Genomic DNA, 27,636 nt, shown 5'->3' on the forward strand with positions numbered 1-27,636 from the left:
GCCATGAGCTGTAGCTGCCCTGCTGGCCCAGCAGGGTTTATAAGCCAGACCCCAGAAGGTTTGAGAGGCTAGAGGAAAAAGGTGCTAGTCCCTGAGCAGTCCCAGCAATGGTCTTAGATGGTGGGGAGCAGGGAGTTTTGTTCATGTTGTAAATAAACCACTTGTGATTACAAGCTGGAGGATCTCCAAGTCCTTTATGGTCCAGAGGGACACTGAAGAGAGGCATAGTGAGGGGATGCCCTCCTACAATCCTGTATTTCATCCCAAAAGGTCTCAGAATGCTTTTCCATATCTATGAATGCGTGAGTGAATAATCCTGAATGCACTGTGGAACCATGATATACAGTTCTTTTGTTTTACATCTTTGGTTCTTTGACCAATGTTTTTCTAAATAAGCTATCTTACGTGGGACTACTTTTCACATTCCAAACCTTTGAATGGCTTCAGACAAAATGACAGAAATAGTCTGTGTTTGCCTGGGTAACAAGAAATATCTCCCTCAAATTGCACTAATCTGAGTTGTAGGATGTTCATTATTCAATCCTGCAGCTGTCTTATGACTTAGGTCTGAAAATCACAACCCATGTGAGGCTATTCTCAGTTTTTCAAAGAGAAGCATAGCAATTTTTCTTTCTAGCTATTCTTTTTGTTTTGTGGTTTCTAAAGCTTTATTGCTTACCATTTGTCTTTCTCTGAAGCCTCTACAGTTGGAGTCATGGTACTAAGGGTATGTGGTTTTATAGGTAGAGAAATTCTTATCAAATGTTTTAAAACTGTCCATAACATTTCTAAAACAGATTGGTTATTTTGCTGTGTATCTTTTTGATATGTAAATGACGTTAAGATGTGGTATGAATGCCATTGATCTCATTCCAGATTCTATTTTTTTTTTTAATTACATGGGGGGAAAAAATCCTCAAATGGATCCAAATGAACCACAAGTAAGAAACTGGGAAAATTACACATTATTTCTTTTTTATTAATATAATATTAGTTTTCATTTTGTTTCAGTTTGTCTGCCTAATAAACTGCATTTATTCATTCCTAAATGGTTATAAATAACAGGAGATTATCTAGTTGTCTGTCTGTCTGTGTTCCTCCCATAAAAATTAATTCCAGTGGTCATTTCACTTTCAGAGTTTCCTTTGTTAGGGAAAACTAAGAGTTAAAAATATTCCAGTTTCTGGACGTCATTATAAGCACAGACTTAGAAGAACAAATTTCAAGACCTTATTAGGTATTATTACAAAATTGAAAGCTAAATTCCAAAATATATGAAAAGTTTGGAATATAAGACAATTGTCTGCTGACAGAGAACTTACTATGCTGTAGGGAAAAAAGGGAATTGTAGAGATTTTGGAACCTCAAGAAATAGATAGATTCATCTTCCTGAGAAGGTGGACAGGAGATGACTCAGGCGCTATGGATTTCTGCCAGTATCCATCTGTCAGCTACTGTTCCAAGTAGCATTTGGCAAAAGTTCTAATTTGTTTTTCAGGGCTGAGGTTGGAGTTAATCAAAAGTATCATTCATATTCATCTTTCTGCCCCCCCCCTCCCCCCCCCAACGACTAAAAATGTCTGATCCTAAACTTACTGGAATCAACATTAAATTTATCACTTTATAACAGGTGCTGTCAAGAATGTTTTTATCACTTTGAAAACATCAGGCTTGGCTAACTGCACCAATCATCTCTCATTTGCTGCAGACCAGTGTGTTTAAATATAGTTTGTTCCTCGTATGTATTTTAAGAAAAACTGTATTTTGTTTGTCTGAATTCAGCAGTCTGAATTTGTACAAAAATAGTTTTCACTGTGGAAACTATGAATTGTAATTAAAAGTTTTTTAATGCTTTAGCATTTCTAAGCTACTTCCTTACTCTTCTCTCTTGCTAAAAAGTGACTTAATTTGTGCCACCAGGAGCACAGTAGCAAAGTACCAAGAAAACTGTAAATCATTTGTAAATCAACCTGTTTTATTACTGATTTAATACAAATTATAACTTCACTGTCAAACATTAAACATCTAGTCTGGATGTGGAACATTAAGGTTATGCTTCTGATAGTTAAACTAGTTAGCAAAGCAGATGGTCATGAAAACAAGACATGATTGGAGTTCTATTCTCTCCTCCAAATTAGATGCATGTTAGGACTGAATTCTTCAAAACCCCTGGAATTATAAAGCCTAATAGTATCTTGTTTAAAGAGAGAACACTTTCCATTTTTGTCTCTTCTCCATCTGCTGGTGTAAAAGGTTATTTTTTCTAAAAATTCAAATAAGAATAAAACAAGTATATTGCATAAGATGTTCTCTAGAAAGCTAAGTATTTTAAATGTGACAAGTTCTGCCATCACCCAGAGAAGTAAAAGGTGTAACTGACAACAGGATGTGTCCTCAGAGCTCAAGCAGAAATTGCTGTTATGTGTGGAAGCATAAATCCTTTCAAATGGTTCTCATGACAAGTACAAGCATATGCACTGATGATCAAGTAACTGCAACAAGTTCAATCCAGTTTCATAAAATGATTTTGATATTTTTTATCAATAAATTAAATTCTAAGCTTTCTAATATTTTTGTTTGTTCATAACTAACTTTCAAACGTTTCCTGCATTACTGCAGGTGGAGTTTTGTTCCCACAATTCATTGTGGCCCTGATTCAGGTTAACATGTAAGCATGGGATTTAAGCACTTGTTCAAGTGATTTCCTGCATACAGATGCTTTCCTGAGCCATGACCTGTGAGCACAAATACCATCACTGTAAATATGTCTAACTGCACTCATAATTTACTGCAGGAAGAAAACTCTGATTTCTACAGAGACCAAAACTGTGCCTGGAAAACCTCCTTGGAGTACCTTCTACTTTAGGATGACAATATGCAGTGACCACTCTCTCTGCAATTAATTATCAATTAGCATATGCAATGGCCTAAAATGGCATAGTAGGATGGCCACTAGTTCATGAGTTATTGCAACATGTATGCATTATCCCATGAATGTGGATGAAGATTAAAAATTAGCCTTTCATGTTAGTTTCTTTGTGTGATATCATCAATCTCTACAACTTCTAGATATAGCTGTAGATATATTGTGGGAAGAAGTATGTATGACCTTCTCTCAGAACATATCTGCAGCAAACCAATAAGGTTGATTCTGCATGGTTTTACCACTTGAGCATGCTATTCACATCCATGTAAAGTGGGTGCAATCCAGCCTACATCTTGAAGGCACATTTTTTCCTGTAGACTACTGTGAAGTTATGGACAGATGTGCTATGGCTCTTTTATAAATCTAAGAATGAGATCCTCAAGCCCCTCAAACTTTGACCCCTTTACAATAGTTAAAAGGGGTGAAGCAGTGTGGAGGGACTCCAGGAACCCTCTATCCAAATGGGAGAGTACATGAACTGTGCAAGACAACTGTAAAGCTGTCCTCCAAGGACCCACTTGCAAGCAAGCCCTGGAGTATGAATATGCCAGGTGCAGGGTTAGCTGGGGGAGAGGCATGCTGGGGATAGGCCCATAGCATGTAGCATTGTGGAGATTCTGGGCAGCATTGTGGCCCATAGGATAGCCAGGTGAGGCTGCCAGAGCTGTCTAAGTGATGTCAGGGGCTGCTCCAGTCACCAGAAAATCCTAGTCCCTCTCCCAATGGGCTGTGGTTTCTGTGTTTATGCTTCCTAGACCTGCAGCCTAGAATCTCACCCTAAATAATAATTGTATGTGTGAGTTTTTGGAAAACTTCTGGTACTCCATTCATCCATGGTGCTGAAGTTCCCCATTACTGATGGCTGTATGGCTGCCTGGAGATATGAAAAGCATTGAAAGCTGGCTGCCTCAAACCTGAAGAATTTCTTTAGACTTCCTTGCTTTGTGGTGGGGAATGAGGGGGAACAGATTCCCTCTGAGAAAGAATTTAGGTTCTGGTTGATGGCAGTCAGCGAAGGCACAGTTTCACCAGTACATGACAGGGTGGTTGTCTGTTCCACTCTTTCAACAAAACTGACGAGAGAATTAGTGGGGGAGGCTCCATTCATGTTCTACTCAGTGCTAGTGGCAGAAATTAGAACCCAGATTCTAGTCAGCTGCACAGAGAATGGTCAAATATTGCATTTTCTATTCTTGAACTAAGTTTTACAGCCATGTGGTGAGTTAGGTAAAGAGGCTTTTACAATTTAATGTAATGAAAAATAGATGGTGATTTTGGAGTTGGGAAGGGGAGCAGCTGCTGCATTTTATTTTTCTTTTGCCTCTGCTTTGGATTTGTGATTTTAGGTGGGTGGTGGTCTGAAATCTATGGAATGATCATCCTTAGCAAGGATATGTAGCAACAATGCTCTGGAGATACGAAGTACTATGTAAAAGCTAAGCATTATTATTTCTGAATAATTCCTGTGCTGGAACCCATATTGAGGTTTCTTGGACCTTTCATAGTCTTTCTCCCCATTGCAGGAAACTATATCTGAGAGATGTAGGAGCCAATCAGTTGTTCAGACTATCATGGATGTGTACAAAGGTAGTACAACAGTAATGAGAAACAGCTGCGGCTATAGTGAATCATTCACTTTGAGTGTATGTTTACATCAAGGAACAGCCTTAAACCCATCCCTATTTGTGATTGTAATGGACACCTTGATGAGATTAGGGGAGAGGCTTCAGGAAGCAAGCTTTTTGACAGTGAGATTGTTGTGCTTTGAAAAGAAATACAAACTGGAAATGGACTTAGAACTGTAGAGGGCTGTATTAGAAGAAAATAGCTTAATAATCAGTGCACAAAAGATGGAACACTGGTGATTTCTCAAGAAGGTCAATGAGAAACCATATACCATCTAGTTTTATTGGTTAAAGTACATGCAACAATTTAAATACCTTGATTCGGTGTTGAGCCATGACAGGAATGGGGATGCGGATGTTAGGAATCACATGAAGAGTACTTGCTGTAAATGGAGAGAGCTGATGGGAATTCTCTGCAATAAGCATATGCCAAGTAAACAAAAGAGCAAAGTGTATAAGATGATGATTAGGGGAGCCATGACAAATGGGTCAGAATGCTGGCCAGTGAGGAAGAGAGAAGAGTGATTACTTCGAACTGCCAAAATGAGGGTGCTCAGATGGATTTTGGGTAAGATAAGAGCTAATACGATGTGTGTATATATAATATTTGAATCACTTTTGCATCACTGAAATGGAATGTTTGGTGCTAACTTGCAAGGGACCAAGTATTGTCCCTTGACTCTGTAGGTGCCAAATGGCATTTCTGTTCTGACTTTCTTGTAGGCATTTCTGAGTGTTAACATACAGATTTTGCTTAAGTTACATAGACTTCAAATTGGTCCGTTTCAATTTGTTTAAATATGTATCTTCAGTCACTGTACCTATTTACTGTCAGTTCCTTCCTTCCCTGACCAGCTGCTCAGTGTTTGACTGTTAGAATACAGCCACTTCCTGCTGCAAAAAAGGTTTCAGGAAAGATTCATATCAGCTTTAAAGACAATCCCTGTGATCAAACACAAGAGTCTGAAGTGATGTAAACTGTGACTTGTACCACCCATGACTTATTAGCATTGCTAATTATCCTATTTGACGCCGTGTTACATTGAACTCTGCGGTGACTTGGAGCATGTTTACACTTTTCTCCATATTTTGTTTTCGTTGCCACCCTGCTCCATTTGCTGTGGGAGTTCAGACCTCTTGTGCTCTGCTATAAATATTTGACCCCTCATTCTCTCATTTGTCTGTTTTCTCCTGCTGAGCTTTTTCCTTTTCTCATAAAAGTCAGTTGGGTCAATGTGAGGCCTTTGAATGATAGCCTGTCATGGACTGCTACCCCTGCTGAGCTCCACTGCACTGCCCCTCAGCAGGTAACGTCCTGGCAGAGCAGCCAGCATGACAGATTCAGTGCAAAGAAGGATTTCCTCATTGTTACTATAAATGAACAGTGGCCTTTTATTGCCAGCTCTTATCAGGGAGAGGATCAGTAAACATGGCTAAATTCCATGGCACCTGGCCTAGCTGGCATTAATGGTTCAATTTGGAGTCTTCTCAGGACACTAGCCTTCACATTTTTTTTCCTCCAGATGACAAAAGGATAACATTTCCAAGCTTTGAAGGACTCAAGAGATCTTTCATCCCCTTTGTGTATTCACCTCTGTTACACTCCAAGATTTTTGACCTTATAAAAACAAGATCAGTGAAAATAATAGGCCAAATAGCCTAAAGGCCTCCTTTAATATATTTTCTTTATCCTGCTTTGGCTAATGAAACATTCCTAAAATTCCCTTTCCACACCATCTTCAACACATGCTATAAGAATAATCTGAAGAAGAATGACTGTGAAGATTCAGATGGCTTGTTATTAGTCTGAGATTCCAAGAAACCATCTCAGGATCACGGTCTGCTCCAAATAACTTGAATACACAGAACATATTTTGAAAGGATTTTACTAGTATTGTTGTTGCAGACAACACACAATACATTAGTGCAAATGTATCTCTTAAAAATGACACAGTTTAACCCAGTACACACTATCAAAAAGGCAAGTTTAAAAAGAACACTGAGGTTCTATACTGATGTGATATTTTTATTAGCAGAACCTTAGGAATGAATTAGCTGTTTAAATGGCCAAGATAGTTAGTACGAATGTGGTCCTCTCTAATTCATAACTTCCATATGCAGAATGATAAACAGAGATGAAACGCCTGATCCTACAATCCTTATAGAGCTATCTTTGTACAAGTAGTTCCTTTTATTGTAATAGGACTATTTATGCGAGCAAGACTTTAGAATACAGGCCTAAAGTTAACCTTAACAGTATATGCCCCCCTCTTGGAGTACCCCTGATCCATAAGTGTAAGAGAGCCCACTTATTCATTCCTCCTTAGTGGCTCTGTGACATGCCGTAAAGCTATTGGGCCCCAGGCTCTTTATATGCCTTCTTTCCTCCCCACAGAAAGTAACTGAGGGACTACATTTCCTCCTGATTCCCTTCAGCAGACCCCCTTTTCCCAAACACTGTGCCCATGCAGACTTGGGTTGTCCCAGCTATGTGCTGGATATCCATGACCTGTGATTGGTTACTTTGGCACATCAATCAAGCACCTAGCCTAATAATTCCTATTTTTAGTCTCTTCCCAGCCTGCATTGTTGTGCTGGGTCACTGGCCCAGAGTAAGTAGGCAGTTTCCATTTTATTTTCTCCAGCTTCTGTGCCACTGTCTGTCATAGGGAGTTGCTTATCTCAAGTCCCCAGATGACAATAGGATTATATTTACTTTGATTATTTAATTAGCCACCTCCATCAGGATAGCTATCACTTCTTTGTTTAGCAGCTGAACTGGGTTTTCCCCACTAATTTCTTCTTTCCCCTACATACCAAACATTTTATATTTTATTTTATTGCTTTAGTAAAGTGATAGGGTGGGTAATTTTATGAGATTTTCTATGGCCATTTTTCTCTCAACATGATGAAAGAGTAATTCATTCCTATCTGGATTTGGATTATTTTTCAAGGAGTACAAAGACTTTCATTGCCATTATTAGGAATGTACAGGTGTTAAATTAGCTTCAAGCAGAGGTCTGTAGTCTTCCCTGAATAGAAAAGACACTAAAGATTACAAGTATAAAATTAATTTGAAAATGACTTTAATGCTACAGCATTCAATCACAACCTGCTCTTTAGTTCATATCAAGTGATCTACCTGCAACCAAGACTTCAGGAAAATTTGATTTAGTACTATGCATTATATTGTGCTTGTCAAACAAAAAGAGTTGTTTAAATGATTTCACTCAATGCAACGTCATTTTTGCATAATGAAGACAAGTGCTGATATGTACCAATCCATTTTTACATAGCTTGGGGAAATAATTAAGATTAGAATGCTATGAGATGAGATATGCATAGCAAACACTGAATCTGACTTAAGTGAGAGTTGGTTTGAGGTTCTCTTTTTTTCATGAACCTGGGGAAAGGAATTTTGTAGGATGAGGATGTCCATGAATTTCCTCCTAGCCCGAGGATTAACTCCCGGTGAACCAATGCTTTAAGGCAGTACAGAGAATTCCCTTTCTAGATGCTTGGCTGGCTGATTCTTGTTTGTATGCTCAGGATCATACTGATTGCCAGATTTGGTAGGGAAGGAATTTTCCCCCAGGTCAGACTGGCAGGAACTTCAGGGGTTTTTCACCTTCCTCTGTGCCATTGAGTGTGGACAGCCTGCTAGGATCATGTAGACATATTTCACCTAATCAGTTCACTCCCACTGTAGAGGCTTTGATCATTGGTGACACCTCCCTCTCTTCTGTGACTCACAATAGTTCAGCCTCCTGAGGACTGAAAGGCCTTATTCTAAGTCAGGTTATTGGGCTCAATGTAGGAGTATGATGGTGAAATTTAAAGGCTTGTGATATACAGAAGGTCAGATGAGATGATCTAATGGTCCTTTCTAGCCTTAAATTCTATTAAACTAATCTCTCTCTCCTCAGTCAGACTCTCTACTTCTCCTCAGGAAAGTGTCTTTGAGGGGAGGGGTGAGGTTTGGCAACCAGTACCCTTCTGCTCTTTTCCAAAGCCTTTGTGATCAATTACTTGATGTGAAAAGCAACATCAAAGGAAGATACAGGAATTGTGTGGAGCAGAGGAAAACTTCAAGGTCTTGACTGTGTAGGTGATATTGTTCTGTTGGGATACAGATGGATGATGCTGTGAAAAACACCACTACCAATGTCAAATGTGAGGCTGCCAAAAGAAAATGAAAGTCATGATTGCTGAAAAAGGAGTCTGCAATGATGGTGCATAGGTGATCGATTAGTGAAGAATACAGTCTGGTTAACAAGTCTCTATATCTTGGAAGCAGTTAGTGCTGGTGGCCCAGCTCCATAAGGAGATGGAAGCAAGAACTAGGAAGGCAAGTAGAGCCTTTTCGAGACTGACAAAATCTGGAAACGTAATGAAATTCATATGAGAACCAAGATAAAAGTAATACAATGCAATTGTGATACCCACATTCTTATCTGCTCCTGAAATCTGGCAAAGGCCAGAAACCCACAACACAGAATTTAATGCATACCATCAGAGATGTTTGCGAGAGTACTTGGTGTCCACTGGTGGGATAAAAGGAACCAGTGCTCATAAGAACAGCCACACTGGGTCAGATCAGTGGTTTCGTCTAGCCCAGTATCCTGTCTTCCGACAATGGTCGGTGTCAGGTGCTTCAGAGGGAATGAACAGAATGGGTAATCATCAAGTGATCTGTCTTCTATTGCCCATACCCAGCTTCTGTCAGAGAGGTTAGGGACACTTGATAGCATGGTTTTACATCCTTGCCCATCCTGGCTAATAGCCATGGATGGACTTATTCTCTATGCACTTATCAAGTTCTTTTTTGAACCCTGTTATAGTCTTGACCTTCCTCTGGCAAAGAGTTTTACAGGTTAACTATGTGTTGTGTGAAGAAATACTTCTGTTTGTTTTTAAACCTGCTGCTATTAATTTCATTTGGTGACCACTAATTCTTGTGTTCTGAGGGGGAGTAAATAGCACTTCCTTATTTATTTTCTCCACACCAGTCATGATTTTATAGACCTCTATCATATCCCCCCCTCCCTTAGTTGCCTCCTTTCCAAGCTGAAAAGTTCCAATCTTATTAATCTTTCCTCATATGGAAGCTGCTCTAATAATTTTTGTTGACCTTTTCTGTACCTTTTCCAATTCCAACATGTCGTTTTTGTGATGGGACGACCAGATTTGCATGCACGATTCAAGATGTGGGAGTACCATGGATTTATATAGAGGAAATATGATATTTAGTTTTAATTACTGTCTAATATCTACTTTCTATCCATTTCCTAATGATTCCCAGCATTCTGTTAGCTTTTTTGACTGCCACTGCACATTGAGTGGATGTTTTTCAGAGAACTATCCACAGTGACTCCAAGATCTCTTTCTTGAGTGGTAACAGCTAGTTTAGACCTCATCATTCCATAGGTATAGTTGGGATTTGTTTTCTTTATTATTGTTTCTTTAGCATAAGTAGTTAAAATATATTTCAAGGGACCATTCAAGGAAAGTGGCTACTTAACACCTCTCCTGTCATAGGGGCAAAGGAGATGAGGGAAAAAAGCTGGGGTGAGGAGGGGAGATTGTTTCAACAAGCCATAAATCCAGTGTCTTTATTTAGCCCATGACTTTTAGTGTCCGGCAAAGTAATGAATTTATTCCAGGGGGGTAGCCATGTTAGTCTGTATACAGCAAAAATGGGAGTCCAATAGCACCTTAAAGACTAACAAATTTCTGTGGGCATAAGCTTTCGTGGGCTGCAACCCACTGATATCTGATGAAGTGGGTTGCAGCCCACGAAAGCTTATGCCCACAGAAATTTGTTACTCTTTAAGGTGCTACAGGACTCTCGGTTTTTTTAATTAATTTAAGCTCCCCAGCTCATCTTTTGAAGGTCTTGTGCAGTTTTCCTTTGAGGATGAGGACTGATAGCTAGGGCGGAGGGGCTACTTCTACACCTGGCTGGCCAGCATGGGGTTGGAAGGGAGGGGCAGCTCCTCTGCCCTGGCAGGCCGGATAGCAGCCTTTGGCAGGCTGGATATTGGCCCACAGGTCGTGCGTTGGACAACCCAGTTCTAGAGTATAGTGATTGTCTGGTTTCATTCACATAGTTGTTGCTGGAGGATTTAGTGCACTGGATGAGGTACACCACATGTTGTAATTGAAATATGTAGGACTCAGGGATCTTGTCACCTACAACTCTACACTGGATGGTACATCACATATGGGGTATCATTAAACAGTTACAACCCATATTCAATGGGGACCACATCCTGAAAGAAATTTTTTCTGAACCTCTCTTCTGGCCTACAAACAACCTCCTAACCTCCCCAAGCTCATCATCAGAAGCAAGCTCCCCACAGACCAGAATACACCAACACAAAGTGGCACCAGACCCTGCCTGCAGATACATCTCCACTGCTATGATGATCAACACCCTCCACAACACACATTTCAAGAATCTAAAATAAATAAATAAATATTTAAGTTTTCATGTGAGAATTCACACTGGAAGTGCCACATGGTCATCCAATCATGGAACAGAAATATTATTGTGATTTATCTGACAACTACAACAAAACACAACTCAAATACTTAAGCCAAACTTTTTGTAATATTTAAAAAAAAATTCTGGATAACAAGTGGAAGATAAAAACAGGCTTCATTTATTCACTTAATTTGCTTAACTCTAATAAACAAACATTAAAACAATGATTAGTGCAAAACATTATAATTCACAATGTCTTAACCCACTCAGAAATCATTAGCTAGAGGCAAAAGATAAAAGGAGCTAAGGGACCTAGAAAGCAGATAATCATCATCTGTTTGGTCTTCTCTTTACTATTAGATTACTCTCAGCATTTAACAGAGGCATTTGACCTTCAGACTCATGTGTTCATGAGTTTTGATGTTGTTTGCAGAAATTTCTGATGTCAGTAGGTTTATTTCTTCCAGGTTTATTTGGTCTGCATATTTGCTCCACAAATATACCTTTTCATAATTTTGAAAGCTCATGATTACCTCCATCCAGTCAAAATCCACCTAGCCAAGAAGAGAATATTGACTGTATTTATAACAGTGAATAGAAATGTTCTCACCATCATTGAAAATTACTGTTGGTCTTCTTCAGTTTATTAAAAACAAAGCATTTTTCAGACTTGCCTTTTGACCAAAAACCTCCAAAGAAATGAGCGTAATTTTACTGCAAGCTGCTTTCAGTGCTAAAAATGGCAGAATTCCTCCTCAGGCAAAGTCACAATTCTGTTCTGGGAAAAGAATTACACTCAGTATCTTTGCTCTGAACAGTTGTTTGCTGACAGAAATGGATTTCATGCTCAGTGAAATTTACAAATACATTAATTATTATATGTTCAACTCCTAGGTCTGTCTCCTAGGTCTTACATGCTAATAATGGAGGAGCTGAGTATTGCATTACTAAACTGATAATTCCTTTATGGAGGCAGTGTTTTTGTAGCCGTGTCAGTCCCAGGATAGTAGAGAGACTAAGTGGGTGAGGTAATATCTGAAGAAGAGCTCTGTGTAGCTCTGAAGTTTGTTTCTCTCTCCATGAGAAGTTGGCACCATAAAAGAGATTACTTCACCCACCTTCTCTCTCTAAATTCCTTTTTGGACACTCTCCAAAATTTAAATAAATAAATAAAACCCAAAGGATCTGGAGTAAAAACCATTCAAGTACTAAACAAAGAAAGGAGGAGGCTCCATATTAAGTTCTTGTGATCTGGCATTGGGACAAAGTACCTGTTTGGAGGAAGCCATCAGATTCCACTCTGGCACAGTTGATGTGAATGCTGGGCACAGACAGACAGACTCAGCCCTGGACTTTGGTCAAGGAGAAAACAAAACAACTTGGAGGGCATAAGGGAACGCATAAAGGTGCTTTAAAGCTCACTGATCCTGTAAGTGAGCACCAGACAACTCCAGTGTAAAGTAAAGCAGCCTTCTGGTATTAATTAGAGATGCCTGAGGGCAACTTTACTTTGTGCTAGCTGTCAGTGACCTTCAAGAGCCAATAAGGCACCAAGAGATCTCTGGGACACAAGGAAGCCCTCGCCATACCACCTTTCCTCTAGGCACACCCTACACCAGGAGGGCTCAGAGTAGTGGCACAGAATCTTTCACAACACGTTGTTACCCACAGCGGATCCCTCACACTAGGGTTATACTTCCTTGACTGACTATGCCAGGTCCCTTGGAGATGTTGGAGCAGAGCAAAATGGCTGGAACACAGTTGAGAAATGGAACTAATTTGTTTGTTTTAATTTTGGCCTCTACTGGCTCCAAATTCATACTACTTTTTAAAGGAGTCACGCAATCCTTTAGATGTTCAATCAAGTGTTACCTCTTATCTCTACAAATTTAAACAGGGGACACATATATTCCAAAATAAATATCCATCGTCTGTGGGCTAGCTGTACTATGGGTGCTCCATTAATTATTATTAATGTTTTAATTGTTATTTTACAAGGTCAAAGAGTTAGTTTTTTGCCACCCTTTATAGATACAGTCCAGGTTAAAACGAGCAGCAAAGGCAGATGGCATATTGACAATTACATATATAAAGCACTTTTCGTAAGTCTTTTCAGTAGCATCCAAAATAGATTTAGTCTTTCCCTTTCAGGCAAATAGGTCATTTTCTAAATGAGTTTGCTGTAATACAGAAGGAGATGATTGGGTTTCCCAAGGGACATTAGGAGTTTTGACATTCATAAAGGACTGAGAAGCCAGAAGGATTTTGTTCTTGTCAAAATAGTGTGTTTGTGTGTTTTTGTACATGGAGGGTCCTTTTGCCACAAAGAAATGTGTATTAATTCCTAAACAAAATAATATGTGCCATGTGTCCAGATTCTCTCTTCTGCCTGTCACATTTCCAGTTAACCTTGTTATCCAGGTTAGCTGAAAAACACTGGTATAATGTAACACAGACAGTGACCCTGTAAGATGACCTATACAGATCAGATGAAGAATATCAATTTCTAGGGTGATAGATGGGAAGCATAATAATAATAATAATGAAACAAATTGGAATTCTTTACAGATTGCAGCTCTTGTAGCAAAGCAGTTGCCTCTCTAAGTAACAGGAACGGATTTTAACTGCAGGTGAAAGTGCAAGTGTCCACATACTGGGGAAAAAAAAGTTTATTGAAAGGGCAAACACTAGAGCTATTGCAAAGAGCTAAGATTACATGTTTAAATGACATTTAAAGTCAGTAGGTAGCTGGGCTAAAGCAGGCAAACACTGGCTGGAAATGAGCATTGGCTTTTGTAAATATAATCGTACAGTGGAGTCAAAGGATATAAAGAAGACCAGGAAGATAATGGAAGCAATTTTTTAAATTTTAACTAGCTATTGTAAAAATCTAAAAAATATTGTAATATACTGTGAGTATTTGGGCTCAATTACATTACAATTCATCTTTTAAGAAATACATTTCTGAATAAAGCTGAATGCATTTTGCATGCTCGTCTGGGCCAGTTTATGCCATGTTTGCTGAGATAGATGTTAGAAGGGCAGCTGAGAGGTTTTGCAGTACCTAACCTTCCCAGGAGAAATTCTTGTAGACTCAGCTAGAATTCCTTAGTGGGGCTCCCTGGCAGTGCACACCGGCATGCCTGCTGGACCCACCCATGCCAATGGGGCAACATGATAATGGACAGTTCTGTAAAGGCTCCTCCCACCCTTTTTCTAGCGCTCAGAGGAAGCAGCAATTCTCTCTGTTGGAAATCTGGCCAACCACTGCAGGGAGGTGAGGAGATAGTTCATTCATGCAGGGACTGGTCAGAATCCTGTCCTGTCCTGTCCTGTACTAACTTTCACTGAGCTCACTAGAGCTGGGTGAAAATATCTGAATTTTTGCTGAAAATATTTTGCAAAAATTATTGCTCCTTTTCAACCACCTTATTGTCACTGAAACTTTCAAAATATCCTAAATTTAAAATGAAAACATTTGATTTTTTTTTGTATGTGAAAAATGTTCTGCATTTTTCAACCAGCTCTGAAGTTCACTATTGTTGTTCCAATTGTTATTGTTGTTCCAATGAACAATATCATGAAGGAGGAGCTGTGCTAAGCAACTAAAGAGCAATTTTAACAGATAGGTGAGGTAAAATCTTTTACTGGACCAACTTCTGTTGGTGGAAGGTAAAAGCTTTCAGTCTACACTGAGCTCTTCTTCAGGTTTGGGGAAGGAAACAGAGTGTCTGAGCTAAATATTAGTTGGAACAAATTATTAAGCAGAAGGTGTAGAACGTGTTGCAAGCAGTCCCTTGAAATTAAGGGGCAATTGGGGGTTAGATTGTTATGCATAAATAGTTTGACGTATGTGTCAAAAATTGTTGTAATGAGTCCTAAAACCAGTATCTATGTTAAATCCTTGGTTTTTCATGTCTAGCAGAGTAATTAATTTAAGTTCCCAGGCTTGCCTGTTGAAGGTGGTATTCAAGTTGCCTTTCAAGATAAGTGTTTGAAAGATCAGATAAGGACTGACCACTTTGTGAAAAGTGTTCACCTATGGGTTATATGGTGTTTTTGTTTTTTATATTTTTTTCTGTGTAAGTTCATTCGAGAGCACAGTGATTGTTGATCTCCCCCACAAAGTTGTTACTGGGGATTTGATTAATCGGATAAGGTACATCACATGTTATGCTAAATGTGTAAAACCCATGAATCTTGAAAGGTGTGTTCTGAGAGGTATTCATCTTCATAGCAATGTAGATATGTCTACAGGTTTTGCATCTACTATAATGACAGGGTCTGGTGACACTTTGAGTTGGCATGTCCTGGTCTGTGGGAAGCTCACTTCGTTGCGGGGTTGTTTGAAGGTGAGGAGTCGGGGTTCAGGAAATATTTCTTTCAGGATATGGTCCATATCAAATAAGGGTTGTAATTTTTTGATGATACCCCATATGGGTTCCCGTGTGGGGTGATAGGTGACAACTAGGGGAGTGCGGTTAGTGATTTTTTTTTCCCCCCTGTATGGAAGCAGGTTCCCCGGGGTATTTGGGTGGCCCATTCCATAATAAAATCTACTTCTCCAGTGGAGTGTCCTTGTTTAGTGAAGGTGGTTTTAAATGTGTTTAGGTGTGTATCTCAGACTTTTTCTTTGGTGCAAATTCTGTGGTATCTGATTGCTTTGCTGAAAACAGATTTTTTGGTGCATCTAGGGTAGTTGCTGGATCTATGGAGGTAACTGTGGTGATCAGTAGGTATCTTGTACATAGTCATTTGTAGGGTTCCATTCATGAAGCTAATCATTGTGGTGTCCAGGAAGTTGATACGGTTGTTCTAAAGAGAGTTTAATGGTTGGATGGTGGTGATTGAAGTTGTGGTGGAAATCTATGAGAGAGTTTGTCTTTTGTCCAGAGGATGAACATATCATTGATGTATCTCAGGTATTATGTTGGTTCTGTGGTGCATTTTTCCAGAAATTCTTCCTCAGTGTGACTCATGATGAGGTTGGCATAGAAGACCACACACAAAACACATTGTTGCCACATTACTGTTATTACTTATTTGTTTCACATGACCCAATGGTGTGTAAGGCTGAATACAAGTATAATTAAACAGTTCAACATCCTGAAGAGCTTATAGTCTAATTAGGAAAAAACAACCAAACAAACAAAACAGACAGTGAAAATAGGGAGAAAATAGCTAGTACTCTGCTGGAAAAAAGACTATTGAATGGCCAGAAATATTTGTACCATGAGAGCAACCACATGGGTTTGCAAAATAAACTATGTGAGCAATACCTTGATGCCCTTACTCAGGGCTGGGTGGCACCCTACTGATCTGTGGACAGAAGAAAGCCCTCTGTGCATGGATTACTTCCTTTCTATGCAGAAGAGAGGGGAAGCGTGGCCTCGTCTGTGGAATCCCGGTGAAAGAGCTCTATGTGGGGTCAGCATCTGTGTCGGGGTAAGTGGTAGGAGCTGGGTAGTTTTATGGACTGACCTGAAGGAGGTTAGAAAGGAAAGATTATGCAAGTGGGGCTTTATTACCATTACCTTTTGAAGAGGAAACTTTGGGACGCTGTTGTCAAAGGAATTCCTGACAGGTCCTGGTCCATTGGAATGGAGGAAAGTGAGGTGCCTGGGACTCAGGGCTGACTCAGACACACAGACTTCACCCAGATGACCTTTGCCTTCTGGGATTACAAGGGATCCACAAAGTTTGAAGGCTGAGCTGCATCTGGGTCCAAACATTGAACTATATGGGGGAAACTCTGCCTAGAGAATCTCAGATTTTTTTTCTCTCCTACAAAGTTATGTCAGACAAACTCCCATTGAATTCGTGTCCATATAGAAAAAATGAAAACTGAGCAAGGACCTCAGGAGTTGGTTCATTATCATTAGAGTGGAATGTAAAATACCCACATTCCCTAACGCTGAAATAAGAAATGGATTAGAGATTACTATTCTGTTACAGCTTTATTTATTTATAAATATTTATAAAGTGTCAGTTTTTCAGTCCAATACATCCCTGGAATCTGAAGGCAGATTAGAAGCCTTTGGAGACATTACATATTACAACAAGTGTAGGAGTCAGATGTATATGTTTACAAGTCTCTTAGAGAGCCATATCTGTGATACTCTGTCATGGCTAAAGGCTGGTTCTAAATTGTGTCAATAAAGGAATTCCTATTTTTAAAAATAAGGTTTAATCTTAAAATAAAATAACATTGTCAAGCCATTTCATGATTCAAGTTGGTTTCTCCCAAAGCAGAGAGCACATAATGCAACTATCCAATCGAATTTTGGGTGGGTAATTGGAGACAAACACTACTGTTGCTTGTGGAAGTGTGGACTTGTGCAGCATACACAGTGCTCCGGAGATTCCCCAAAACTGGATGCACCAGCCCCTTACTCACCATGGTTGGGATGCCACGCCAACCCGTGCAATAGGTAGGAATTGGTATGCGAGCTAGCGTTCACTTGGGAATAATAAGGGGAGTTATTTTTACGTCGCAACATTGCTTTTCATCCACGGGACATGCTAACAATGGGTACCTTGTACTTTACTTGCCTTACAGTGGAAAGCGCGGCCTTCAGCTCATCCTCCATTCCTGCTGAGTGGCTGTCGCAGATTAGAAGGTGGGAAAAAAAGGAGTCAGGATGATATGTTCAACAAGATAATGAATTCCTCCATGGCTGCTGACAGAGAGCTAGGAGCCTGGAGGATTTAATTATCAGAAGAACTGAACATGGACATGGAGAACAGGTCTCAAATTTGTATTTCTGCGCTTCAGGGATGGGGATGGCTCTGTGCAAAGTTCCAGGAAAGTGGCCTTACACATCCGAAAGTTCTGCAGCCACTGCTTGTTATCCCAGACCTTCATAATGATGCAATCCCACCAGTCAGTGCTTGTTTCCAGGGACCAGAAGCAGTGCTCCACTAAGGGTTGCTGCTGGCTGTCATGCAGCAGCTTCAAAGAATTGTTTCATTCTAAGGCTTGTAGCAGGGTATCTTGAGTAACATCGCAATTGTGGCCTGTCTCAGCCTTGGAAATACTGCAGGATAAGTTGTGAGGTGTTTGTGATGTGCACAATCACAGTGCAGAGCTGAGTAGGTTCCATGCTTCTCCAGCAATGACATACGTGTGGCAGAGTTAGGGTTTGAAAAATGGTGTGAAAAACTATTTGTTTATGACAGCTAGGGAGGGTGGAGGGAGGACGTTGCATTATGGGAGGATGAGGACCTTTCCAAAAGCTCCTGCGGAGAGTTGCACTGTGGGATAGCTACCCACAGTGTACTGCTTTGCTTATAGGGGCAAGATCACGCTCATCTGACTTCATTAGGTCGGCAGGTGAATGTCGACAGAAATTAAATTGACTGCACTTTGCAGTGTAGACATACCCTGAAAGAGAAAATCCCACTTAATCAATACCCTCCATTTGAAGCAAGAATACATAACAGGGAGGAATTGGAATTATAGGTACTAGTTTAATGTATCTGTATGAAATGTATGCAAATTCCTCGGACTAAATGCAATTTCTTTGTTAATCATTCAGAAGTGAAATTCTAGTGAAAAGTGAAATTATTTATTATTCTGTACTAAAATGAGACAAAATAACACTTAGTTTTTTGTGCTTTCAAAATGTATTTCAAAGAGAGAAGAATCTTAAAATCAGAAACTATATTTCCAATGAGGCAGTCGAAGGCAGGATTCAAATGAAGGCAGAATTTGGCCTTGAGAGTTATAGAAAAGTTCTGTCCTGACCTGAAAGGAAAATGCAGTAGATTTTCTTAAGAAGGACTTTGAGTTGATAAAGATAAGAATCTTTATCCCATAATGTTTTGTTTACTGTAGTTTAATTTGTATTCTTTGTAACTATTTGTTTCATTGTAGACCTAGGTAAGGAATTATAAATTTCTGTTTTAACTTATATATTTTCATAGATTTTCTGTTGTATATTTTATTTTTTTAGATCAAATAATTAAAAAATATAAGCGAATATTTGAGGTACTGAAATATGATGTCTAATTATTGCACATTTATTGGTGTGCCTACCAAAAATATGTGTTAGTCTCAAGATAGATGACACATCAGACAATCAGTGAATTCACTTCAACAGTTTCCTAAAATACTAGTTTCAGAAGTATAATTTCTCCATGTCTGGAGAAGCAAGAGCAGTGAATGGAGGCAAAAGCCCTGAGAAAAGATTTTGATAAGACAGTGTACAGTAACATTTTATTTCCCTTTACTATTATTTGGAAAAGGGGAGGAAACAAACAAACCAAAAAACCCCCCAATAATTACTTTTCTCGCCGACAAAGAGAGAGTTTCTTTATGACCTAATCTCTCTTATTATTGTCATAGGTTCCTAGAGAAGTACTGGAAGGAAGCAAATTTACTTATCTTCTAAAAAAAAAAAAAATCTCCTGGATAATTAATGGATAACAAGATGTAGCTGTGTGTGTGTGTGTGTGTGTGTGTGTGTGTGTGTGTGTGTGTGTGTGTGTGTGTGTGTGTGTGTGTGTGTATATATATATATATATATAAGAAAAGTATTGATTAATGCTGTAATGTAAGTAGAAAACTACCTGGCCCAAGGCATATAAGGGAGATTTGATAGCAGCCTTCAACCACCTGAAGAAGATGGAGTTTGGCTGTTCTCAGTGGTGGCAGATGATAGAACAAGGAGCAATGGTCTCAAGTTGCAGTAGGGGAAGTCTAGGCTGGATATTAGGAAAAGCTTTTTCACTAAGAGGGTTATAAGGCACTGGAATGGGTTACCGTGGTGGTATCTCCATCCTTAGAGGTTTTTAAGGCCTAGTCTTGAGATGACTAGATGACAGACAAGTGATCCTAAGCCATAAAATGCTTGCACTGCCACAAATAAGATGTGCCAAGTGCTGATGGATGTGAAGTAAGACAACTACAAACTTGGGTTACTGCTAGCTCTGGATATTTTCAGGCAACATGTATAAATTAATCTCACATGATTTGACTGTAATTATACTCTGACAACCAATGACATAAATGCTATTGACTTTGATGTAAATGGTTAACTAACCAGTAGGAATTGGGGTACCTCAACCAAAGTTGGGTGTGGAAGTTCAGATAATGAAAACCTTCATGAATGTGTAAGATTCAAGGGGCATTGGCATAACACATTATAAAAGATTTCCAGAGGGGTACAGAACTCATGTTGTTTTTATTATAAAAGATGTTGCCTGGGCTGGTTGCTATGGTAGAAGCCAGGATGACCACCTGTGGTGGTGGTGATGAGGAAGAGGAGGAGGATAAAGACTGAGACTTCAGATTTCCCTACAAAGTATAGAGTAAGTAATGCAAATGCTGGACATTTTGCATTATCTCTATCTCGTTTGCTACTTATGGTGCTTGTGATTCTGCGCACTGTGCTAGTAAAATTGTTGATGATATAGAAAGCTAAAAAAGCAACATATAAGTTGTTCTGGTTCATGGAGGTGCACTCCCTACAGACCATTCTAATGCTGTAGCTGGCCTGGCTGAACCTTGTCAGAGTGTTGTACGGTAAGCAATCAGTTATAATCTATATTCTCACTGTAGATCTGGCTACAAAAAAAGTGGAAGGGATATAAATACAGCAGAACCTCAAAGATACGAACACCAGAGTTACGAATTGACTGGTCAACCGAACACCATGTGGAACCGTAAATAAGCAATCAGGCAACAGTGGATGGGGGGAAGAAAGCAAATTCTATACTCTGCCTGTATTGCATTTTAAAGGAAGGCATGCAGAGCAGAAACAGCCTGGGGTCTGCACTGTTCCTGTAAGCCAAGGGTGCTGTTTTACCCCCACCCTCTGAACATCTGGTTATTGTCAAACAGAAGATACTAGGCTAGATAAACTCCATGGGTCTGATCTGGTATGGCACTAGCTACGGTCCTTTCTTGCAAACTGAGTTTGGCCTCACCAAGAAACTCTTAGCACTAGGATGCAGGCTCTTCTGATGTAATTTTTGAACTGGTTAATCTGTTGGTTGATGGCAATTTATTAGAAATCAGTGATATAGTTGAAGCAGGCATGGACTGTGATAGATCTTTAATGTCTTCCAGATCCTAGATATTCGTTGCTGCTATCTGCATCCATGCCATGTATGCCACACATCAGCAGAAATTGCTGTTTTCAGGCAAGTACAGATGATATGATGAAAATGTTGAAAAAATGACAAGCTTTGTGAAAGAGAGAGACAACTTGCTAGCACATCTGTTTTTCTACCCCCTTTACTAGTGCTAGAAGTCAGTTGCAGAATGAGACGGGGAGCTGCAAATTCACAAATATCTATTGTATGTGATTAAATATAAGAGGAATGAAATCTCTGGAGATCAGGAAATCACCATCAGCTTCCCTATTGAACCCAGTTACAGAGTTTATTATTGAAAACATTCCTCTCACACTCACTGGGGCTTTAAGATTTCACCATAACACACAGGGCCATGCTGGCTGACCTGGTCCTGTTCTAGGAAGTATTATATTCTTACTGCATTTCTCCCTTGAGATGGATAATAAGTTCACATCCTGAAAGAACACCTAAATCTTTGTGTTTTTTAACCTTTTGTTGTGGCTACCTATGCAGTGGGTGAGAACATGAAAGTTTTAATCTAAAGATGCACCATCTACAGCCTCCTGGCTCCCTGTCATATGTTTAATCCATCACAGTGAGGCAAATACATTACCCATTTGGCACAAGAGGATCTCTACAAGACTCGAATAATAAGAGACTTAACCACAGCATGACCGTTCCTGTGTGGCCTCAGATGGCTACTTAAGCACCAAGGGGAGGCTTTCATAAATTTTAAAGAAATTAATGCTGAAGCCTTTCTAGATTTATATGCCAAGTGACCTCTCAGATCAGTAAATTTACATCTGAACGAGACAGGCTTCACCAATGAGGAAGTCCCTCTAGCCTATTAAATCTATATCAATGTAATTTAAAGAATAAACAGGCCACAACATACAACCACATATGTGTTACTGGGGAAAACCAGAGAGTTTAGGGAAGGTGTTTTGCAGGGCACAGAACAAAACCTTCCATCTGGCAAAAATAATACCAGTTAAAGGGCTGTAAAACAAGTTATTTAAAAGTTGTTTGTTTAAACTTTTGTTTGAATGCCAGGACCACTGAGACATGGAGTAGATCTGTGGTTTCAATGGTGGGGTGATAGGAGTGGCTGCTGTCATGCTTCAGTGCATGGTCCATTTTAGACCAATGAAGACCAATGGTGGTAATTGTTATCCTCGCAGCTTATCCCAACTGTGTACCTTGTAAGGGCCAGATGTATTCTGGCCTCAAGTAAGTTGTTCACTACAAATAGTTTGCCTAGCTCCAGTGATGAGTGGACAGCAAAAAGATTTGCAGCTCAGTGCAGATAACTGAACACCAAAACCTGTGGTCTTTCTCTGACCTGTCCTATGTGTATCTCCTTCCCATCTTAAAATAATGAGAGAGTGTATAGCAGTGTTTCTCAACCTTTTTGATACCAGGGACCAGCTTGCTGCCTTCCTAAACTGTGTCAGGGAGATCTTGGGGACTGGCTCTGGTCCATGGGACTGGTTGCTGAGAAACACTGGTGTAGAGAAATATTGCCAAATATTGCCCTGAAATTGTCATTTATGTACCATTATTTCAATAAGTTTTCCATTACTTTATGCTGTGTCAATTCCAATATGAGGCCACAACTTCTGCAGAGGACAAATGAACAGGTTTTGCATAAGGGCTCTATCAGGTTTGCAGGGATGGAGTCCTCATGCCAAATATGGTGGGGCAACTCCTCCACTGCCACTACTACTTGTGTGTGTGTGGGGGGAGGGGGTAGGGATGGCTTGTGTTCCAAGAATCCATTTTAATGATAAATCTACTGACTCCCTTCCACCACATTGCCAGTTACCACACTCTCTTTCCTCCAAAGCCTCTTTGAGCCCATCCCCTTCTGCACAAGAGAACCATAGTAATTCATCTACATTTAGGAATTTCTACTCCCAGAGAAGCAGGGGTGAGGGGAAATATTGATCATATAGTTATTAACAGGGCATTTTTATTGTCTTAGAATTGAACTAGGAAATATTGAGGCCTCTAATTCAGTATAAAGTCTATTTTTGCATATGAATTTATATTGAATATTGTTACAAGAAACAGCTTGTATTAATAAAAATTTTAGCCAGATATAATTAATTTAAAAAACATTGTTTATCTTTGACTTTTGTGTATTATCCTTTGATCTTTCTATATGCAATTCTTTCTGTATACAATTCAGCAAGCACCTCTATCTCTTTGTAGACAGTGACAAAAAAGAAGTGATTCATTGACATTTCTCAGTTTCATCTGTATTGCTTTCACTGTGGCATAGTTAAGAGCAATTATTATTTCTTGGGAGCCTGATGATCAGATGAATAAAATTTTCATTACTAAGACTTCAATATCAGATCATGTATTTGAGTTGAATGACTTTGGTGTTCTCATTGCCTATTCAATAACCATTTCACTTCTCAGAATGACTAAACAGAATAGACCTAAGAGGCCCAGAACTAAGGTACAATGGAGATTAAATTACCTTTTTCCATCAGCAAAAAAATTGTTCTTTGGGTTCAGAAATTGTCATTAAAAGGCTATATTGCATATGTGCACTGTTGCTACTACACCATGCATAACCTTTGGAAAAACAAAGAACTTTTCTTTCCAGCCCTTACTTAAGCCTTCATAAATTCATATATACACACAAATATATATTACTGAGGTATAGAAAGGGCAAATTTTTCAAAGGTGTGCTATACCCCGAATGCTGCATACTTTTTTGAATGATCTGTATAAAAGTCTCTCATTTGTTCATAACAATAGTATCTGCTTGTCACATAAATTGCACCTACTTAACAAGTGTGTGTCTGTGCAAATCCTAGATTTGGCATATAAGACATCTTGCATGCAAAAATGCATGCATAAACTTGTGTGTGACACATTCTAGTTGCAATTTTAAAGGTCGCTTATGAAAATGTATCCTCTTATAACCCATCCTCATAAGAAACTGATCAAAACAGAAAAGTGAGGTTAAAACTAGGAATTGGAGAACTTGTTTTGCTAAATTTAGAACTCGGTTATGAATGCATGTTCCTAGTTGTCACTTATCAGATACCGGATAGAACATAATTAACAGTTTTCAGTTCATTCCAGCACTTCAGACTTGTTGCTTCTTCATTTTGTTATTGAGTTCCCAGGTATCCTTAAGGGATTATGCATTTCCCTTTGAGGGAACAATTTGAGTGCAGTTTATGACTCCATACCTTTTCTTCCAAGTGCATAATACCTATATGCCGCATGTCTGTCTTTTTCACCTTCCTGAAATCCTGATATCTATTTTGAGTAATGACTCCCTGATAAATGACTGTGTCATTCTATAAACTGCTGCTCACACTATTTTTTTATAGTGCTATTACATAGACTGGGAGGAATGCTATCTTCTTCCTATCTTTCTAGCTTGGGAATATGGAATGTAGAAGTGAATGTAGAGATGTAATAAATATTCTCTCACTTACTCTACTCCCCTCTTTGTAGTATTAGCTCTTCTTTTTCTCAAAAAAAATGGGTCATATCTCTTCTCAGTATCTTTCTGGATTGACATTCCTAGAAACAAACACACACATGCCAATATTTAGTCTATATCTCGGTAGTCTTGGGGCCTGTCCTTATAACTTTAACCAGCTAGACCAACTATGGCAAGGTCTCTAAAGTCCTACTGAGAATTCTGGGAGATATTATCTCTCTTCCCAGGTTTGACATATTTCTTGTTTCTATACTAGTATGTTTGCAGTAGAGCTGCAGGCTAATGGAATTGCCAGATAGGATATAATGGACTTAGAATAACTTTGTGAGTGAATCCCAGTTTGTTTATTATATAGGTAGCAGTCCTGTCTCTGACTAACAAATCACAAGGACCTAAAGTGTTCATATTCCATAGCTTTTACAAATGGGCCTTATTTCAAAAAGCAAAGCAATGCATTAGCAGTGGCAGAGAAACAGAAGACATCCAACGAGTATACATTCAACACTGACATTCATTCATTTTTATATTATTACAATGTAGTCAGATTGCTATTGGCACCCCTTCACTGAAGATTTTGTTTCTTGATGCCTAAGGAAAACGTCTTCCCCTCTCAACATTTAGAATTTGAGGAGCTCATTGCTTCTCATTCATCTAGGAACTGACATTGGATGTTCTAGAAAGGAGTTCTAAGTCACTATTAGTTGGTCTCAAAATGATCTGTCAGTGCCTCAAAAGGCCAAGAATCTTTGGAACTGATGGATTTTAGCCAGTCTTCTGTTTAGAACTGAGACCTAAGAGCAGGAATCCAGTCAAATTATATCTCCATGGAGGCAGAATTACAGGTAGATAATTATTCCTTTCATGAAAACACCAACAGACTGGTATAATTTCTCTTAGCAACCTCATTAAACTTTACCAAAGCAAATGGAAAAAAAAACAACTTATCTTTAAATTCTTTGAACTCAGAACTTGTCATAACAAACCAATGAGTCAATGAGTTCTTCTGAAATAATCATATCCACTGAGCCCCACTTTCTTATGAAGATAGGAAAGGGTCAAGCATTGATTTTTGCCATAAGAATTAGACAGATCATGTGGGTTGTGCTCTTATAACAAGGGGTCATAAGGTAACATTTGGCTTGTGTTGGTAATTGATTATCCATGTGGTTCACTACTTCCTGAATATTTGAAAATGTTTTCCACTGAATGTTTCACTGTAGAGGATAAAGGCAAAAAATTAGAGAGACTATTTTGGAAAGTACATTATGTTGTCAGATCCAAAATATTTCTCATGTCAGAAGGACAACCTACAGAAAGAACAGTACCACCATACAAAGTTATAAATAGATGTGGAAGGAATAGACTTTTATTGGTAAATGTTGGTAAACATTGATTTCACCATACACACACAAAATGATGAAAAAATTTCCATTGATAATCAAAATTTAAATATAGGCAAAGTAAGAAAAATGCTTCATGAGAGCTTATTGGAGTTTGATTTAAGGATATTTGCTTTATATATTTTGACATGTGATGTTAACAATTTGTATTGTAATGTTTGTAAAGCCTTAACTTATTGAATCTCAATGACTACTATCACTCTATAATTATTGTCTGGCCCCCACTATAATTTCTCACCACTGTGAAAATTTAAATAAATAAAAATAGAAATATCGATGCTTATATTTAAGCATTTTTTATCTGTCAAAAAATTAAAAAAATTCAAATTCTGCCAAGCCTAGCTATAAAGACTTGACATCTGTTAAAACAGCCACGATAGAAACAAAGTAGCCATATAAATTGTCAAGGTAAACAAGAAAAATGAGAGCTCACTTGGCTCCCCTCTGACAACTCAGAGCTTCCACAGGTGAGTTTATGAATTTCAGATGCATGAGGAGACCAAGTAGCTCTAAGTAAATCTTATTAACTTAAGCATTTAAACAGATGGCAAACTGGGACTTCTTTCTATATAGAAACCAGCTTGTTTTACTGTTACCTCCTCTTTCCCTTTCCCCTATGCCTTTGTTTCATCCACTTATTACCTGTTGTAAAGCTGAACTATGAGCTGTCTATAAAGGACCTGTCTGTTTGACTACATATTTATGCAGTGCCTGGAACAATGCAGCTTGATTCTTCATTGCTACTGCACTAGAAATAATACATCATAATAATGGCTGTTTGGATAGCTTACAGGGCTCCCTCTGTTGCAACCCAACTGCTCTCTAATTTGTATTTGAAGAGCCACTCTTCTCACCCTGCACAAAAGCCAGGGGAATTCAGGGGAGACTGGAGGCATTGAATTATTTTCCCCAGGGTATGAGGCATACAGAAAGCAGCTCCATCATTGTTATTGTAGCTCATGTTAGTGACAGTAGAGTTGGTTCAGCATTGAGTAAAGCACATCGGTTAGATTCACAAAATGACCTAGATATCTAACTGCCATTTGAGGCACCTATATCCCAGAATCAGGGCTTAGTGGGATTCACAAAACCCCCTTCAGCTGCTACTGAACCTGGTAGCTGCTTAAACACACTCGGCTCCTGAACTTTTGCAGTGAAAGTTCCCTAGGTACCTATGTCTCTGCCTCTGCATATGTACACTGCAGTCCCACTCCAGGTGCCTAAGTCCCTGAGTGATGCATGAACTGGGGGGGAAAAAGAGTTCCTCCACCTACCTCATCCCTGGGTTTCAATCTGGTAAGAGATCACCTACCGGCCTGGTCCCCTATAGGCAAACAAACATGAAATAGGTGGGGGGAAGAGATACTTCTTCATAATGGTTAGCCCAGTGGTTAGGGTACTCACCTGGGATGTGGGAGACACCCCCCCCCAGTTCAAGACACTCCTCCACCTGAGGGGAAAAGGGATTTGAACAGGGATCTGATACCTCTGAGGTTCATGCCCTAGCCCCTGCATCTCCCTCTTCTGTTGAAGGTGTTCCAATATGGATAGGTAAATTAAAAAGTCATTGTGGGGGGGTTGTAAGAGGGAAGAGAATGACTCATTAGCCATGTGGTTAGATGACTCCTATAGGAAATGGGAGAAAC

At 39.2% G+C, this 27,636-nt stretch overlaps 1 long non-coding RNA gene across 1 annotated transcript in view; it reads left to right on the forward strand.

The window, feature by feature from the left end:
- Nucleotides 1-212: 212 nt before the first annotated feature.
- Nucleotides 213-27,636, forward strand: part of LOC137161619 (uncharacterized) — a 52,075-nt gene continuing 24,651 nt past the window's right edge. Inside the window, exons 1-3 of the long non-coding RNA XR_010922141.1 lie at nt 213-270; nt 20,236-20,350; nt 21,111-21,184. This is a non-coding gene — a long non-coding RNA (uncharacterized lncRNA). The remainder of the gene's footprint in view (nt 271-20,235; nt 20,351-21,110; nt 21,185-27,636) is intronic.

This window comes from Emydura macquarii, unplaced genomic scaffold (assembly GCF_026122565.2).
Source record: "Emydura macquarii macquarii isolate MOO-44397 ecotype Brisbane River unplaced genomic scaffold, CSIRO-AGI_Emac_v2 contig_2362, whole genome shotgun sequence".
In the NCBI taxonomy this organism is placed as follows: Eukaryota; Metazoa; Chordata; order Testudines; family Chelidae; genus Emydura; species Emydura macquarii.